General features: G+C 40.8%; 1 protein-coding gene across 26 annotated transcripts in view; it reads right to left on the bottom strand.

Moving 5' to 3' along the window:
* Nucleotides 1–12,791, bottom strand: part of LOC306842319 (uncharacterized protein) — a 169,590-nt gene that overhangs the window by 154,698 nt on the left and 2,101 nt on the right. Inside the window, exon 2 of one of the 26 annotated variants that reach the window (XR_013781711.1) lies at nt 4,759–4,928. The exons of the other annotated variants lie outside the window; for them this stretch is intronic. The gene's annotated coding sequence lies outside the window, so the exon portion shown is untranslated. The remainder of the gene's footprint in view (nt 1–4,758; nt 4,929–12,791) is intronic. 26 annotated transcript variants of the gene reach the window in all.

The following is a 12,791-nucleotide window of genomic DNA, read 5'->3' as shown; positions in this document are numbered from 1 at the left end:
AGATGGCTGAGGATATCTGTGTAGAGCATAAAGCTGAGACCATATGGAAGAAAAAGACACAAAAGAGTAAAAAAAAAAAAATGGTATATTGTTGAAGGAAATGACAGGGGTCAATTCTTAGGTATCATGGGTTTTTGATATCCTTCAAATAAGACTGTATCCTGAGGCTATGATCTGCAGTACATTACTCATTTTCAGCTGACAGCATGAAATGTGGTTTCAGTCTGTGTTACTCCCACATAAGTGAGCACAAGTGCAAACGCAACCATCACTATCCACTATTTTTTTCCTGAACTCTAATCTTGAACTCGACCACACCTCCTTAAGGCGACAAAAAGGTTTTAATTGCACCAGTAGTCGGATCTGCATTTTCAAAAAAAGTCATCGTAAAAGAGTGTCGGACGCAGTACAGTCGTCAAGAGGAAGTAGATAAGTGGTTGGAGATGGAAATGTAACCATCCAAATGTGGAGAGAGAGGTTGTTTTTTTGTTTTTTTTTAAACTCTTGGTTCACCGAACCACAAAAAATCTGAATGAAATTGTTGTGCATTTGTCAGGAGATCTTTTATATAAGGGAGAATTTACAACAGGAGGACGCTGTGTGAGGGATGTCCATCTGCAATATCCACTTTCTATTTACTCTCACACTATGGTACTAAAACGACTTGATTAAATACAACATCAAGGATCTTTCAGTTGGTGTGAACATCGGCACCCCGTGGATATGAAATATGTTGTCCTATTTAGAGCACAGCTAATCCATCTTTAAGTCTTTATCTGGATATGGTGTGTCCAATCCAGCTTTGGTTGAATATTTGTAAAAGTAAACAAAAGCTAAACAACTGAAATGGATTCACAAATCCAGACTGATCTTATCCTCTTGGAAAAATCTTTGGGATTCTTCCATAGAGTCGTTTTTACGTCTGATTCCTCTTATGCTAGCTATTTGCTCGTGACTCTACCCACCATCATTATAAGCCTTTTAAAGGTTTTCTTTTTGTAATCTATAATGTAAAGGCCGCGCATCTCGTAACTCTCATCTGCTTAAGTAAACATCAAAGTTAAATCACAAGGAGCCTCATGTGGACACTGAGAGCTGCGCTCCGACAACAAACGGCCGCAATAAACTTGAAGGCAGTTTACGGTGCAGCACACGCCTTTGTTTTTAATAAGGGTCGTTTATAGATATTCATCACAGGAATTTTTACCCAACAATAGATTCCTCGTGTAAGCTGCAGTCAATTATGTTTACTCGTCACCACCACGGAGCAGACCAATGAAATATTCCCACCTGCCCCTTCATGCCAAAACATTATTTGTGATTTTATTTTATGGGGGAAAGCTGGTGGTGACTCATTTTAATTCAATTGCGTGAAAACCAGAGGCACAATCTGTTTTCCATGTTCTCTGGCTGCAGCTGAAAACACCTGCCTTGTTCTCACAGCTAATATATTAAGTAGTAAGTGCCTGAGCAGATGTTGGAGGGTCAGCAGGGAGTCCAGGGCCTTATACAGCACTCAATATTTATTGGACTGGATCAGAAGGCAATGACATGAGCCGTCTTTTCACTTAAATCAAGTTTTGCGTACAGGTGGAAGCCAGAGCACGATCCACCTTCCTGGAAACAACTTTTCTAATTTGTCTGACTTTGAAATCGGAACAGACGCCAGGTATAAGCTAAAAAAAATAAAAATAAAATCTCCCTCTAGAAACGCCAAACCTCTCGCAAAGTGTTCGAAAAACTGTTCAACTTTCTCCTTTGGAAACTGTACCATGGTGGAATCTTTTATTTGTGTTTGCTTTGCGATCACTCACGGAGATCAAAGCCCGCGCTTAAGGCCTCGGTGTCAGCTCGAGACGTCGGTGACATCTTCCATTCACACTGCGTCTTCTCCTCACATCTCGCACGCACTCGCTCGTCACGTCCCACAACAAAGAGAGATGCCCCGAGTTATCATCCATCAAACCGAGCCTTTTATGGCCCATCAAAAGACAATGAAGTGCCAGAGTGAAAGGAGTGTTTGCAACGCGAAGTGACAGCGAATACTCCAGACACAGATTAAACAGCGTTGGAAATGAGAGTGCTACAGAACGGTTGGGGTAATTTGTGAGAATTAGATGTTATGATTCATCTTTATGGAGGGAAGGAAGCTCAGATATAAGCACAGTGATGGTCCCCACTCTGATAATTCTGGCATCTCATTTTGCTTTGGTTTTGAAGTATAAGCTTCATATGGTTTCAGAGCCAAACACTTTGTTTTGAAAATGTCTTCAACGCCTCACTTCTAAGGTATGATGAATATGTTGAGATGTAACACGGGCTTCTTTTCCCTTAAAGGCACCCTGTTTATTCCATCTCTTATCAAAGCCAGTGAGGTTTAAGGGCCCTACTGGCAGTACAGTAGATCAGACATTCAACATAAATCATCAACTGCCCTTTGTATGTTATCTCTCACGGATTATTCCTCTCAAGTCAACCATCAAGCTCTGTTGGCACGCCGACGTAAACAGTTTGGTGAGCGGGGTAGATTTTTGCAGTAACAGGACACTGCCGTGATTAAACTGTATCCCGTCTGCTTCTGATTTATTATGACAGCGCAAACTCCCCGCAGAGCCGTGTCGTCAGGTGTGAGGACTCGTGCTGTGTGGGACACTTGATAGGCTTCGGGCTTTTTCGTCGAGACCTCGTGAGAGAGTCTCCTGAGACGCAGCTGAGAACGCTCGAAATCTATATTAGCAAACATACAACCCCGATCTGCTAATGGGGAACGGAAGAAGAGCCTGCACTGTAGACTGAAATGTAGCAGCTGTGATTGTTTGATATTTAAAGAACAAATGGATAGTTTATAGTAATGGAAGTAATGGAAGTTTTGACTTAAGACCAGGATTTAATTTCAGCAGAAAACATAATGATAATGTATATAATAAACATTTTAATCGTGTTTGTAAATGAACTTCTATATTTAAAAAAAAGGCATTTATTTCATGGCTTCTCAGCTATGTTTTTCAGGCATATGAAGGCACCGTCAAAATGTAAAACTCTAAAAGCAGTTTTAATAACTAACTGAACAGAAAGTGTGGCCTTGCTGTAGATGTCCTGTTAGTGGTTTCTGGCGCCATCTGTGGTGAGAAGAGGTTATTGCTGGAATGTTTCTCCACTTTTTCTACTTTACTTGCATTGTTTGTTTCCATTTGTATGTCGTTACTTAAATATTGCTGTTTTAATGGGGAGGACTGATGATAGAGTCAGAGATCAGGGAGACAGAGTGAGGTAAGACATTCAGGAAAGGATTCAAAGGTTGGATTTGAACCGAGCTGGCCATTTAGAGGAAGGGCGCACTCACCACTAAACCACCGGCGCCATATTTTCTATTCTTCTTACCTACCTGCTTACTCTCTAATTTTTACATTCCGTTTGTTTGTATTCATGTTTATAAGCATGCGCCGTCTCTTCAAGAACTATAAAATAAATTTAAAAAATGTTTTAACTATCACTTTAAATCACTGACACTAAGACTGTGACACGTTGCTACTAAAGCTGTTTTTTTTTCTCTGCAGATGTCAGATCCAGAACAGTTTCCTTAAGAATTATACTTGTGAAACTACTCTTGGCTGAGCTGTTATGGAGTTCTATAGACTTCCCGATTTTAAATCCAGACCTGCAGTCTGAGTCAGGCTATCACTATACCAATACAGTATGTACTCAGTTTTAATCAATGTACCTCATTACCTCTTTTGTAATTACAGGAAGTGAAATAAAAGTACCAAAAATACTATTGAGTGCCAAACCACAACTTGAAATGTCACTGCCGATACAACTTTACAGAGTTTCTACAACTTGTCCACAAGCTTCCAGCATCACTTAGAAAGTTTTAGCTGTAAAACCGTCCTCATTTTCATTTGGACATGAACAGCAGATGAGGTCCAAAAGTCAATGTGACATATTACAGGTGTATGTGTAAATAATAAAATGTCTGGTGGCTGAATTCTACTAAACTGCTTCAGAATATATCCACATGATAGCTTACCTGGACAGTTTAATGGAGCAGAGCCTTTGTTAAAGGCAGGGTAGGTCACTTTCGAAAACTAGCATGATTTTGAAAGTAGCATTCCCTCCGTGCTCTGTCGTCATCCACTTCCTCCCCTCTGTGCTCTCTCAAAAGTGGCTCCCTTATATGCACTAACATCATTGGTCCAGAAGCGGGGAGACAGGGAGGTTCATGATTGGCTCATAAAACGTTTACCGAGTGCAGACATTGGTCGAAGTTTTTCTCTGTTTACAGCTGCTACAGATGACAGACTTCTTTTGTTTCTTTTTCAGAGCACTTGAATTATTAATTGCTGTCAGGACATAAAGACTATTTCAACCAAAGTCTTAAAAAGTGTATCTGGAGTAAATGAGCTAGCTTGCCTTGAATGTTCAAAGTCAAAAAGTCTACCATGAAAACACCCCATGTGGACACACAAAGAACGCCCAAAGTAGGAAGTGAAACGAAGATGCTGAACTCTTCAACTTGAAAGGTGAATGTTGATGTGATCTTCAACAAGGCCACGCAAAGGAGGGCAGGCTGGCAGGAGAATGATCAGCTGTGCACAAAGGGCGAGCTAAGGGCGGCTAAGTGGAGCAGCAGCTGCTGCAGCAACTCTGAAGACACATCAGCCCATCAAAAACATTCACTCAGGAACATTTATAGTTTCTGTGTTATGTTTTAAAAGACACAAACGTGGGCTTAATGGTATTGAGTTGTGTGGAAGTTACCCTGCCAGCTTTGGTGACTCGGTGCATCGGGACACTAAACAGCAGCTTCACACTGCAGATAAAGGTTGTAGTGCAGAGTTAAGAGGGGGCGGGTTACTCTTGGCATTGGCCTGAAGGTTTGTCATCGTCCAGAGGTGCAGAAACACCGCCGTCTGAGGCACTTCAGGAGTCTAGACAGAGGGATCATGATCATAAGCTTCATGTTAGACAATAAGATAATGGTAATCATCGCTTTGTCTAACATCACATGACGATGCACGCCGGCCTTTGTGCTTTATCAGGGACACAAGTGAACCTTTCTGCATGTTTCCCCTCTTGTTAAGCCAGTCTCCGGCTGCAAAATTACACTAAAATAGTTCTAATTAGAAACTCTGAAGTGAATTATTCATGATACGATCCTACTTTGTGATCCAATTGAAGGAATAATTGAAAATATACTTAATTAACACTTTCATTAAAAGCCTCCTTGAATAATGTGCAATTGTTGCTTTTCTTCTGTCAGCCATTACATGTAATTATTGTGAAATATGTTTGTCTTGGGGGGGAAGAGTAGGGGGGAATGGGGGTGGGGGGGGGGAGATCCAGTTTACAGCGGTATCACCTGAACACAGCACTTTGAGCGTGAAGGGACGCATTATTCAGAATAAATGGATTATCAGGGAAAAGCAGCATAAATGACTCAATGAAAGTGTTAAGCAGCCAGCCAGCCGCTGGTGGTGGCCAACATGATTAATGGCAGGCTTTCCAAGATTGGATTTATTTTGTCTTTTATTTCTCCTTTAATGACTAGCCGTGAACACTGCTCCTAATATATCGCCCATGTTTCCAGATTACCGGTGACTAATGAGGATTCAAAACGGCCGTTATCTACATGAATGTCTTTTTATTTGAAAAGTCAATACTGGCCGAGTGTGTGTGCGTGTGTGTGTGTGTGTGTGTGTGTGAGTGTGTGTGTGTCAGTAATATTCTTGTTAGAGCGACTTGCAGTGATTTGTTATAAGCCTCCCAATTAAAAGAACGGGGTTTTTTTTTTCCTGGAACGTTATAAGATGTGCTGGCGTTTATTAGAACAAGAGTGTATCGTTGTATTCATAATTTTCTACCACTCTTGGTATTACTCACCCCAATACTTATAAGATTTACCTCTGCGTTTCTCAACCAGATCCACTTATGAGTATATTTACAACTGTTTTACTTCACGTTTGAATTATTAAAACGCTCCAAGTGGGTGTTGTCACCTTTTCTTTTTATCCATGGAGGATCGATGTTGTGCATTTTGTGGGATAAATGAAGCCATACTTTACATGTTGCCGGTCTTATCCAGACACTATATTCATGGCGGAGGGTTCTCAGAAGGCCTCGTGTTCGAGCAGAAGATGTAGCTCAATTTAATGAAAGAGTCCGACTCTGTAATGACCCTGGTGATTCATAGGACCGTAAAGGAAATCAATCCCACATCAGCTAAGTGCAGAAACAGGATCTTCTGCGGCTTTAAATCTGAGCACTGGGTAATATACGCTAAACTGTAGGTTACATTTAACTGGAACATGTCGTTGATGCGCAGAACAAGACGGATGAAGTTCATTACAGCGCTGAAAACAGGTATGAAGACAAACATTGAGCGCAATAACAGGCTGTGGGAAGGATGTTAAATGCAGGCCCAAGGCAGTGCTTTGTCAGGCCAGACTGTTTGTGCCACCAGACTGTTGTTCTTTCCATCTGTGATTTAGCACAGCCCAGCGTGGCTAGATGGCACCCGGGAGAGGACTTGATTTTCATGTTTGCCAATCTTCCTCTGTACCTGCCTGCGGTGACCATAAATACACTTTTATGCCTCCCGGAGAAATGCTTAAAGAAGCAGTTTGTCCCAGTCCTGTATGGATTCGCATGGCAATATTCTTGATTGATGACAACGGCAAAGTTTTGAAGACGCCCTGGAGAGTTTTCCCCCCAATCTCATTTGTTTGGGAGTTTTACATTTGAGCATAATTCCCGCTCGGCTGTATTTATGGGGTTATTGGACTCCTCCGCTCTCGAGTCTTTTGTTCCCCGCAGTTCACTAATGAGGCGGAGCCCCGCCAATGGCCCTGTTCAGTTCAAAAGGCGTTTTGTGGAGGGATGTGGTCATCACCAAAGATAGGAGAGTTTTTAAAAAGATTTTTAAGATCTTCAGGAATACGCTCGGCCCAGCTGTTAATCATTTCCTCTTGGTCAGTTCAACCTTTACAGGATAATTGATGGAATAAAGCTGCACACCATCACGCTTGGTGAAACATAACTATGATAACAACAAGCCACTGAAACTACTATTACTGATGGAAGTCATTGATTTTATCCAACACATTGTCAAGACATAAGTGAGTCTTTTGTATTCTCAAAATTAGGCGGGAGATTTGTGTTGCGTTTACATGACTATTACTTGATCAATACATCAATAACCAGAATTAACATTGATTATTTTTTGATCAATCCCTTAAAGGGGCCTGCAAAGGTCACATGAAGTCAACCTACAGATAATTGAACAAAACAGTTTTAGCACCTCTCCATTCATGGGGGCGTTTTCTTTTGCAAAAGAACTAAATGCAAACTTAATGGGGACCCACTTGAGAGAAAAATAAATAGATCCTCATGTCTGCTGTTGGTTTTTAAACTTTAGATGGTTAACGTAGAAAGAATCATACCACAGTTTCCTGTTTTTTAAAATGGGAGTGAGGTGTAGGGTCAGCATATCTTCACAAGGATTACAATAAGACTTTTTACTGTTTCTCCACCTGTTTAACCCCTCTTTAACACTCTATACTAAGACTGGCATACTGGGAGGTCTGGTACCAAATGAATTGACCTCACAGGACAGGCTTAAACCATCATAAATACCTCCCATTACAGAGCAGGGCAGCTCAACACTCCGACTGGTTGTTTTATTTGTTTACAACAAGCAGTTTGACAGCTCCTGAAGAGTGGCATATTCAAAATAAGATTGACCAAACAAATAGAAATGTGGGAGTTGAATATCTGTATGGGTTTCATTTAACAATTCCTGCATGCCTGTGTTTCCATGACTGAGGCACAAAGTAATGTCCAGACTAAGAATACACAGCGCTCATAATAAAGAGGTAAAAGGTGGCTGGAGACACAAGTTCATTAACCGAAGCCACGCTGGGATTTCTGTTATTATTTTCAAGATCCCTGATATGGAAACATTTTTCCTCATCAGCCTCTTAATTGAAGCAATAGGGAGCTACACGAGCGCGTGTGTGTTACTGACAATACTCGAACCGTCTGGATTTGTTTATATGGAGAATACTCAACGTTAAAGAGAAGGGCTTTAAGGGCTGAATATTAGGGCTGACGTGGTTTTAAATTCCATAAGTGAAAACAGTGGTGGGAAAAGCCAAAGATTTGAACACTGGTGGGTGGGTGGGTGAGACTGCTTTACACAAGAAAGTCTATGATCAATGGGATTTAAAAAAAAAAAAAAAGCAGATTCAGAAACGTAATTTATCCTAAGATGGACATTTGGTCGCATATAGAAAATACAATGAAAAAAAAAAAGCGGAAATATTCATATTTATAGGAATTAAATAAGAATTTGAAATAAAAAATTTGAGCATGTTCCGAAAGACAAATGCTATTGCACAATTGATTTTTTTTTAAATATGAAGTACAATTGGATTGTTGCACAACTGATTGTCCAGTTCAGGAGTTTATTGTAGTCAATCAATTTTAGAGCATTCCTACTTTACAACGCTGATCCATTAAGACGCCATCTATCCTCAGACTACCGAGCTTATACAGTCAAAGTATCGAGAACTAAACCGTGACTGCATTTATAATGGACTGCTTTTCCTGCAGTCTTTCCATGCTGAATAAAAACATCGACATCTAAATCGGAGTTCCGCCTCGCGCCTGCTCTGTGATCTGAAGCACAAACTGACAGTGTTGCTCTGAGCCAAAAGAACGAGACTGAATGAGACTGAAAAACCGGCCCACATGGTTACGCAGATAGATGCACTGTAACGCAGCATTAGAGTCACATTACAGCGCCTTATGCTTCCCCCAACACACACACACACGCCCCCCCGTCAATAACAGCGAGATGATTGCTTGGCAGTGGCATGTCTAGTTAGCGGGACATTGTTGCGCTTGACATTTATCATAGCTTCGAGGGTCATGAACTCTTGAAGCTAAACAGCAACTGAATCATTAAATGTGAACGGCGGCGACTTCTCCGTCTCTGAGGCACTGACAGAAGTGATTTCATGCTGAAACAAGTGACTAACTTCCGCTAAGCTAAACACGTCTTTGTTCAAACTGGGGCATTAGGCGCTAAAAGGGACACATACTCCAGGGTTCGGTGAAACAATGGCGTCTTTAACAAGCAGATTCATTTCCAGATTTGATATTAATAGCAATTATTTTCGATGGATGTCTTCCCGTAAATAAAGTCATGCGTTTTCTGTCTGAAGAGGCCGAGACGGAACAATTGATTCTTTTTGCGCTGGGTACATTTAGCATGCTTCGGTTCATCTTGTGTAGCATACCAGAAAACTGACAGACTTGGTATAGAGATCTGATTGCCCTGAACCATATAAAAAAATGCAATTGCATCAATGGATTTTAAATGATTCTTTTACATCTGCAAAGCAAATGTTTTGTCCTCAATACGGCACACTTGTACATTGAAAGCAGATTCCATTTTTAAAGGATATTTAATAAGAAGGCTCTGTTATCAGATGCATTTATTCAGAGTACTGCAGCTCAATGAAACAATCCAAATAGCTCGATTCCCAATCTTAAGCTTGAAGCAAATAGGAGGCTCAATAAAAACATTTCACTAGCTTTCTGTGTTTTAAAAAAATCAATAGCTAGAGGACAAAGAACCTATTGCCATCGCTTAATTCTCTTATCAGTGTGATTTAGGGGACAGGGAAGATGTTAAATAACTGTAAATCCTTATCTTTGACTTTGTGGGTGGTTTATGGCAGCTTCAACAGCAGTTCAGAGACAGAATGTCTATACCTTCTGCCGGACGCACGATTTATAGCTTTATTACTCTTTGTCTAAAAGCGCAGAGAAACATATAATTGAAGGAAGAGATAGCAGATCGCGGAGAGAGGGGCCACGCAGGAACACAGAATCATCATTGCTGGAGACGTATCACAGAGACAGTTTTATGGCGAAGGAGCCGGCCCCCTCTGGTTTTTTTTTCTTCTTTTTTTTTTTTTTTTGAGGGCTCGTTTTCATGAAACAAAAGAAGAGATCCAATTTTCTGATTCATCTGCAAGCACTCCGGATTGAGTTTAGTATTCCGACACGGGTCTTCGTAAGCAGCCGCATACGTGAGCGGAGAGGTCATGGAGAGGGCTCGAGGAGCTGGAGTCATGAGTTTGTGCTCACACTGTCACAGGCGCGCTCATATTTTCTGCCCTCAGTGACAACGAGCCTATTGTTCTCCCTGATAAGGCTTCAGTGTGCACAGTAATGGGAATTAAGCAGGGCATAAGTCACAGAGAAATTGGGTGACAGCAGATCAATAGATAGTGGTGAAGCCTCGGGGGCAATTACTGAAGAGGACCCCTTTGTTTGTCCACCGCTGGGGGAGAGTTAGTGGATGTTTGGCCCTGAATTAAATGTTCAAACTAAGGATACTCTGAGCTCGCATGACGAGTGGAAATGGTTCTTACAGACACAAGTTCATTAGCCTGACATGAGTGTTTTTTAAAAACAGAGCGATGTCATCAGAAAGTCACACCGACCTTCATTTTAAAGATAATGAAACCTGCAGCTGTTACAAGCTGCAGTGAAAGCAGTGTGACCTTCCTTTACTGAAGAACGTGTCAATTGTATTTTTCATACACTGGTTTGTTGGATCAAAGAAATGGCACTAAAAACCGTTCTGGTAACTCTGGGTTAATTTATCAAGATTTGCAATGGTTGTTTCTGTAGACATTAGCACATCCAACCTACAGTAACTGTGTTAGGGTTGAGGCTGAAACCTCATGGATAAATACCTCATTTCTGGATGTGCATGTTCAGTCGAATAAACGGTTAAACGTCATCACCAGAATTACTTATCAGTTGAACAAATTATGAATATTTATATATGTAGGCCTTAAATGCCGAACAAATTTTAGTCTCAAACTGCAACGTAGCCACCGGCTGTTAGCCGCAGACTGACAGCAGCTCCAGTTTAAGTAGCTGATCTTCCTGCTCTACTACGAGGACAGTGGACTGATATCATCTTGTTGAAGCAACATAGTTTGACAGGATTTAGATCTCGAAAATGGAGAGGTTGTATGTTGTAGTATGTGGTTGAATGTAAACTGGTGTTCTTATATCGGCGATGTGCAAGCACATTTAGAACAGGCGTGTGGATGGCTGGCGGTGCTAGCAATGCTAATGTTAGCCGTACTCAGCAAAAACAAATGACGTACTTTACCAGCAGCAATTTTAATCAATTATTCTCAATTGTGTCTATAATCTGTGTGTTTTATTACCTTTCATTAGTCCTAAGAACAACCTGAACCTAATCAGCCTTCAAGTATGAACTTTTGGCTTCACATGTTCATTGTTTTTTGCCAAAAGTATTGGTGGTATTCTGAACATGTTGAGTCTGTTGGCCTCACTCTTAGCAATCAGATGGTACTGTGATGTATTCACTCGTACTTTTAATGTTTGCATTTAAATGTGCATCAGTTCTGTGTCTTTTTTGTTGTCTCACTAACTATGAGGCTACAACTAGATGGAAGAGAAATGATGTGCCTTTTTGAAATTTAGGTGAACTTGCCCTTTAGTTACCGGAATTCAGATGTATTTGCTTTAAACAAAATAACGTGCCTTTTTTCCCCCACAATCGTCCAAAATGTCAATCTGTTTTAAAAAGCTGTAAATTCTAACAAATTGAAGAGCCAGAATGAGCATGGAGAACTGCATGATTCACGACTAAAATTGTGGTGGATCAATTTCCTGTCAATTAGTCGCCTTAATGTTTAAGTGTTACAACATAGTTAGCGATGAATGAAAACAATGTATGCCCTTTGTTAGCGGTGCATGTGTCTCAGCGGGCTGTTGGGAAAGTGTAGAGCGCCGTTTTTTTTTAAAGTCGCCCTGCAGCCTGCAGCTCGAGGGAGCAAATGCATTAGCTCTAATCTTTACAGTGCTCGAAATGATTAGTCCGAACATGTGACAACTCGGATAAAACAGATTCCCCCATTAAGCTCTTAAGGCAAATGCATATTGTGGCGATCATTCCGAGGCATTCCCACTTAAATGCACTGATAATTTGTTGTTCCATTGCATTATTCCTGCCCCATAGAGCCGGCCCAGTGAGCAATGTGCCGATGATAACTGAAGATATTAATTAGCAGATCGCGACGGCCACACATGCATTTTCACTACTAATAAATTCCAAGCCATCAGGTTGTGATTTAATTATGAATTATGTAAATGGTTGCCATGAATCATTTAGGTCTATGCATTTTATTAGCCAAATGGGAGATGGGAATGTAGGCATATCACAATGATGAGGATTTACACACTCGAGTGGTGACAGCACAAGAACAAGAATATTTAGTGGCTCGATCACAACTTTGTGTAGCCCCTCCCCCTCCCTCCTTGCTAATGGCAGCAAACATTTCACACTGATGAATTATTGACTAATGCAGTTGTTTGATGGCTATTAACGGGGTCATGTTTACCCATAGGTCTTAGGTTTGAAAAGTCTAAAGGTGTGTGCATTAAGACTCCAGCACTGCATTACAGTGTTCTTACTAACCAGTTGACATCAGCTATTCTATAGGTCAACCTTTAGTGAAGCCTCAAATATTAATGAAGATTCCTTCATTTGCAACGACGTTAAGAAACAAAATATGCACAATTACAACAAATGCAAAGTGAGAGAAATGTGCGGTGAAAATTATTGCACAGTGAGGTGAAGTGATTTGAAATAATCGACTTGATTGGTCTGAGAGAAATGAGAGCGTCCATCCTGAGTGTGTCGGTTGTAAATAATTTCACGTGTTTGAAGCACAAAA

The sequence above is a fragment of the Symphodus melops genome (genome assembly GCF_947650265.1).
Source record: "Symphodus melops genome assembly, chromosome: 21".
In the NCBI taxonomy this organism is placed as follows: Eukaryota; Metazoa; Chordata; class Actinopteri; order Labriformes; family Labridae; genus Symphodus; species Symphodus melops.
Note: the sequence above shows the minus strand (reverse complement) of the source record. Positions and strands in the feature narration are given on the sequence as shown.